Source organism: Salvia splendens, chromosome 15 (assembly GCF_004379255.2).
Source record: "Salvia splendens isolate huo1 chromosome 15, SspV2, whole genome shotgun sequence".
NCBI lineage: Eukaryota > Viridiplantae > Streptophyta > Magnoliopsida > Lamiales > Lamiaceae > Salvia > Salvia splendens.
Window position 1 is genome coordinate 15,764,912 of NC_056046.1, and position 6,993 is coordinate 15,771,904.

Here is a 6,993-nt window from a genome sequence, read left to right on the forward strand (position 1 = left end):
ATAATCCACTTGGATCTTAGGGTTTACAGTATAAGCATCAAATTAGTTTGGTGTTTAGGATGTAAACTTGTTTTTTTGGTTATAGCCTACATTTTGGGTTAGGTTTAATAGGCTGATTTCTGTGGAATGGTAACTAAGCCTGCTTGTAAATCTATAGACTACATTTTGTATGTATTCAAAGGCTGTAATTTTGCAAATCAGAGCCTCCAAACCATCAAAGGGGTGGCTAGATTCACAAAAAAACAACAAATACAGAGACATCATCATAGCTGAGCATGCATAACTCTAAGAAAAATATCATCACAGAAGAGCAACATTGCAAATCAGACCCAACAAACCAAACAAAGGCTGCAATTTTGCAAATCAGAGCCTCCAAACCATCAAAGGGGTGGCTAGGTTCACAAAAACACAACCAATACAGAGACATCATAGCTGAGCATGCATAACTCTCAGAAAAATATCATCACAGAGGAGCAACATTGCAAATCAGACCCAACAAACCAAACAAAGGCTGCAATTTTGCAAATCAGAGCCTCCAAACCATCAAAGGGGTGGCTAGGTTTACAAAAACACAACCAATACAGAGACATCATAGCTGAGCATGCATAACTCTCAGAACAACATCATCACAGAGGTACAAATTTGTAAATCAAAGCCTCCAAACCATCAAAGGAGTGGCTAAGTTCACAAAAACCAACCAATCCAGTCAATAAACAGATAATCAAATGTTATTCATCACAAAAACTTCATCATATGACATCAAACAAGATCAATTCATGCCAAAACAGCCTCCAAACCAAGCAAAGGGGTGGCTCAGAATTGAGAAAATACCCACAGTTTAGATGAGATCTTTCATGTCAGGCAACAAAATAAGCAGCATAGCTTTCTCATTCTCGGTGTACTCCAAGCTGGTTGAGGTCCAGATTCGTCACAGGGGAGGGACGGTTCAGACCCGTCAAAGCCCTCAGCCGGCGGTCGGCGTTCAGACCCGTCAAAGCCCTCAGACGGTGGCTGGATTTCAGATCCGTCGAAGAAACAAGCCGGTGGGGGAAGCTCAGATTTATAATGGCATTTGAGTGTAATTTTGTTGAATAATAGGGTAAATTTCTATGTCCAAAAATGGAAAATTGTAAATGTAACTCTAAAACTGGGACGGACTTTTTTGGCAAAATGTCACTCTAAAACTGGGACGGAGGGAGTATTTTTTTTATAAATTCTCATTTTATCGAGACGATTGATTTATTATGTGACACAATCCGGTAGTAATCCTGATATTTATATCAAATATCAATTATTTTTTGAAAACCAAATACCGATGTTAATTATATAATTTTGAAAAGGACAATTTAATTAACTTGGGTTGGAGGAATATTATTTTTCTTATGCTTTTCATAACAGTTATTCAAATCTGATTAATATTGCTAGAAAAAGTAATACTCCCTCCGTCTCATGCTACTCGCACTTTTCATTTTAGGCCGTAAATTTGGGATTGATTTTTTTGTGTAATTAAAAAAGAATTTTAGGTGTAATGAGACATCACTTAATAAAATAGCTCTTAACTTAAACTAACATATTAATTAAATGCATTAATTTAAACTTAAATTATAAATAGTGTAAGGACTTTGTGACGAGACGAAAAGCAAACGTGCGAGTAGCACGGGACGGAGGGAGTACTTGCCTAGTAATTGCTCTTGATTTGACTGATGGTCAAAACACATGATTGCAATAAATGGAGTCTATCGCCTGCCACCCATCTCTAGTTTGTAGTTAGATCTTATTAGGAATTCAGGATTAGTGACATGCACTTAGATAACGTTCGGTTGACATGACTAATATTATGAGACTATCTATTTAGGATTAAGTTGTGTGATTATTTTAGTTGGGAGAGAGGCTATGACTAATTATCATGAGACTATCCATCTAGAATTAAGTTAAAGGGTTCAAACTTATGAACCAAACATGATATATATTTAATCATGAGATTTAATCTTGCCAACCGAACACTCCCTAGGGAATGAATCCCCTGCTGTGTATAAAACGCAGAATTTTGTCTATAAAACGCATGTCATTAATTTCATATGGATAATTTGTTTTCTTACGTTTTTTTTATTACTACTAAAAAGCAAACTATTGCATCCATTTTCACAATTATATAATTTAATATAGGCATCTTTATTTTTCTTTCATGGTTAATAATAAGGGGAGCGTTATTCTCCTATTAATCCCTTAGATCCTTTATTCTTTTTAATACGGGCTGTTAGATCTCATTCATCAACTGTCCAGATGATCTGCATTATTACACTATAATGGTGCATTATTAGTCGGTGTGCATTATTCAACTGAAAATCTGCATTATTACACTATAATGATGCATTATTAGTCGGTGTGCATTATTCAACTGAAAATCTCCATTATTAAATGACACGTGGCACCAATCTAACCGTCAGATGACAAAATCGTGGGGCTGAGATTAAAAAGAACAAAGAACAAAAGATACAAAATGGAAATGAATACATCCCTAATAATTTATATAAGTAATGTTTTTAAGATGGCTAATTAATACTAATATCTTTCATTTTAATTTCATTTCAGTAATTATTTTACTTTAGAATGATAGTTGAGATTTATTTGTGATTGGATTTTGTAGTAGTGTGTTTCAAGGACTAAAACTATTTAAGATAAGAATAAACATTAAGGAATGTTTAAAAGAATAAAATATTATTTTGTGAATGAAAAATGTTTTTTCTGTACAGCAGGGTATGATAATCATATTTCGGAATGATAATCATAACTATATTATTATTTTAGTTATGTTGTATTCAAAACATGAAAAATGTAAGACAAAAAGAAAATGATGAAAAATAAAGAAAGAAAATGGCCTACATTTAATACTTAAAATAATTATCAAAATAAAATAAAACTGAAAGATATTAGAACTAGTTACCCATAAAAAATAACCTATGAAAATAATTAACAAAGAAAGTAAAATTGCAGCTGACAAAGTGACAATTATAACAATAAATAAATGCAAGGATAATTAAATAATGCGTTTGAACATAAGAAAAATCAAAATCATGCGTTTTATAGTCAAAATCATGCGTTTTGTATACACAGCAGCCCCTGCTGCACAATTTGCCACAATAGAGGATCCATTCCCATACATTTTTCAGGATAAAACGCATGTTTGCAATTGTAAATTTCCGTAAACAAACTGGGATATTACAATGAAAAGAGTTGATAATTTATGTTGTGATCGTAACATTTGAAAATCGCATCGCCACGTAAAATTCACTAGTTAATTTTTATTTATTCATGTACGTAAATAAAAAATTTATAAAATCAAAAGGATTAACTTCTAATTAGATCACAATTGTTAGCAAAATATATCGAAATTTATATACTATTAGATCTCACATTGTTAGCAAACTACATAGTAATACTTCCATAATGCCATAAGTAATCTTCAACTTGTAATACAAATGTCTTCCATCCGCAATTTCTCTTTAAAAATTCACAATTCCAATTACCAAAAATTTCTATATCTGGGGTCAAATTAAAAATAAATAAAAGTTGGGGGTGTTTCTGCAGCTACGAGAAATTTACTTGAATCGAGAAAATTTGGAAAACCCTTCCCCCATTTCTCTCCTTCCCCAAATTTTCATTCACCTCTGCAACAATGTCTGATAAAGACGACAAATCGGGCTCAATTGACGCCGCCCACTCCAAAGAAGAAGCTCTCCGTCTCAAAACGCTAGCTGAGGAGAAGTACAATTCCGGCGACCTCAACTCCGCCGTCGCATACGCCGAGCGCGCCCGCGACCTCCATCCCTCAATTTCCGGCCTGCACCAGATGCTCACCGCCTTCCAAATACTCCGCGCCGCCGCTGCCTCCCCCCTCCCTGGCGGCGAGAATCAGAAGCCGACGTCGGATTACTACATGATTCTGCAGGTGCAGAGGTTCTCGCACATCAATTCGATTAAAAAGCAGTATAAGAAGTTGGCTTTGACGCTTCACCCTGATAAAAACCCCTTCGTAGCGTCGGAGGAGGCGTTCAAGCTGGTTGGGGAGGCGGCGCGGGTGCTGTCGGATAAGATCAGGCGGAAGGAGTATGATGTGCGGCTTAGGGTTGCGATGCAGTCGGAGGCGGCGGGCGCGGTGGCGGTTGAGATTGGAGAGGAGGGGTCAAGAGAGACGTTTTGGACGGCGTGCTCGGCTTGCCGGATGCTGCATCAATTTGAGAGGAAGTATTTGGGACATAATTTGGTTTGCCCGGGGTGTATGAAGACGTTCAAGGCTGTGGAAGCTGAGGAGCCGAATGGAGATGAGGGGAAGAATGAGAAGAGTGAGGCGAATACGAGGGTAAGTGCTCGAATTCGGGAGAGAGTTTCCAAAGGGGACTATGTGGGGAGTGTGGAGAAGTTTGGTTTGGGGGTGAAGAGGAGGAATAGCAATTTAGGTGAGGTTTCTGAGGGGTTGGGGGTGAAAATGGCGAGGACAGGTGTGTTGAAGAGGGGGAAGAGGGTGGAGGACTCTGGAGACGGCCATGGTGTTGAGAATGGTAGATTCAAGAAAATGGAAACTTTGATTAATGGAGGTAAGGAGGCAATGGAGAGTGGTGAGGTCGAGATGTTGGAGAATGAGATGAGTAAAAGAGGGGAGGGTAGGGAAGAGGAAAGTATGACATTGTCCCAAATGCAGATGATGGTGAAGAAGAAGAAACCGAGGAAGAAGGTAGTTGTGGGGAAATTGAGTACAAAGGCAAAGAAAGTTAATGCTGAGAAGTTGAGGGTAAACGGAGTGGTTGGAGAAACCGAGAAGGATGGGGAGGGGAATAAAGAGGATTTAAGAGAAGAGGAGAGTGCGGAGGAGATGGAGGATGTGATGATAGAGGAGATGGCGAAGGAGAGGGGAGGGGAGGCAGAGAAGGAGAAGGTGGTGAATTTGAGGGAGAATTCACATCGGAGGAGAGTGCCAAAAATTAGGAACCTTGAAGCTGTGCATGCAGCTTCAAGGAATTATTTCCATTCGGAGATTGAGAAAGATACATCATCAGACAAACGGAACTCGGAGGTTCCGCTGGTGGAAAAAGAGAAGGAAATGGACGTCATAAAGGAGAAGAAAGGAAGACGTAGAGTTCCAAAGTTTGGGAATTCGGACATATTGAATACGAAATCTTCAAAGAATCATGTGGATTCAGATCTTCAGAGGCTAAATGATGACACAGAGGGTGATTTGGGTATTGAGAAGGATATATCATCAGAAAATGGTGAATCGGAGGTTCTGCTGGTGGAGAAAGAGAAGGAAATGGATGTCATAAAGGAGAAGAAAGAAAGACGTAGAGTTCCAAAGTTTGGGAATTCGAACATATTGAATACAAAATCTTCAAAGAATCGCTTGGATTCAGATCTTCATAGGCTAGATACCGACACAGAGGGTGTTCAGAAAAAGGCGTCCCGGAGGTGCTGCTGATGGAGAAAGAGAAGGAAAAGGAAATTGACGTCATAAAGGAGAACAAAGGCAGGCGTAGAGTTCCAAAGTATGGGAACTTGGACATATTGAATACAAAATCTTCAAATAATGGCATGGATTTAGATTTTCAGAGGGTCATTGCTAACAAAAAGGGTGATGATTTGGAGATAATGGCCGTGGATGATTCTGATTTTCATGATTTTGATAAGGATAGAAGGGAGAGGAGCTTCAAGAAAGGACAAGTGTGGGCATTATATGATGATGTTGATGCAATGCCGAGGCACTATGCTCTGATCAATGAAATTGTCTCTGTAAACCCTTTTGAGGTGACATTGAGCTGGTTGCTGCCTCAAAATAACGAAGATGAAGAATCAATAAGTAGGCTGAAAAATGGATATTTTGTTTCTTGTGGGAGCTTCCGTGTTACTAGGAGAGTAACCATTAGATATTTGAATTTGTTTTCTCATCTTGTGGACTGTGAAAGAGCAGCCAGGGAGTTGTATAGAATCTATCCTAAGAAAGGCTCAGTTTGGGCAATATATAGCAGTAGTGGCCGAGAAACTGAAGAAAGTGACGAAATGATTGAGGGCAAGAGATGCTACAACATTGTTGCAACTTTAAGCAGTTATAGTGATGTACACTGATTGAGTATAGCGTATCTTAAGAAGGTCGAAGGGTTCAGGACTGTATTCAATAGAAGGGGAATCGGGGCGAACGCTGTCGCATGTCTTGGAGCAAAAGACATCAAAATATTTTCACACCAGATACCTTCAAAGAAACTGTCTGGTGAAGAAGCCTCTGGCCTTCCTAAGGGTTGTTGGGAGCTAGACCCTGCTTCGCTTACACCTCAGATGCTTAGTTTGTCGTAACTATTACTCATGAAAAGATGCTCCTCGCACGACATGATGGTGTGCTTGCACTGACTTGGATTTCCTCTGCCTATCTTTGGGTAAAAACTATAGCCTTTATTAATGTGCAGTGTGTTTCCCTTAGGTCAAAATATCAATTTAGTTTACTTGCGTTGGTGATAAACAGTGTTTAAAACTATATTGGAAGGATGAAATGATATACAAACTCAAGAGTGTGCATAAGAAATAGAGGTGGTGGAATATCTAATGTTCGATTGGTACTAGAATGAGGAAAAATGTTGAATTGTGATTGAGTGGACATACCACGGGACACAATATGTGGAATTTTATATTATCACGTGATTGGTGCTCTTCTTTTGTTTTGATGACTTGCATCCTCGTTGTTGATTGGTTTTTACACAAAATTATTCAGGAAGAAGAAGGTGGTCGGTATGGAAGTTGGAAGCTGGAAGTTGGAAATGTGTTAAAATAACTACTAGAGTAGTGTCTCACTCGGTCTCTCTATTTGTAGCTACCTGTATTATGTGGTCCACAAATTAGGTCGTTTTTTTTTTCCTTTTTCATTCGTTCTTTACATTTATGATTTGTTTACTAATCTGTAACGTATGTAATTAATACTACTACTTAATGCTTAGGACACATTTGATCTTGCAA

The 6,993-nt window shown here is 38.3% G+C and overlaps 1 pseudogene; it reads left to right on the plus strand.

Annotated features, from left to right (window-relative positions):
* Positions 1-3,598: 3,598 nt before the first annotated feature.
* On the plus strand, positions 3,599-6,993 carry LOC121769273 (annotated as a pseudogene).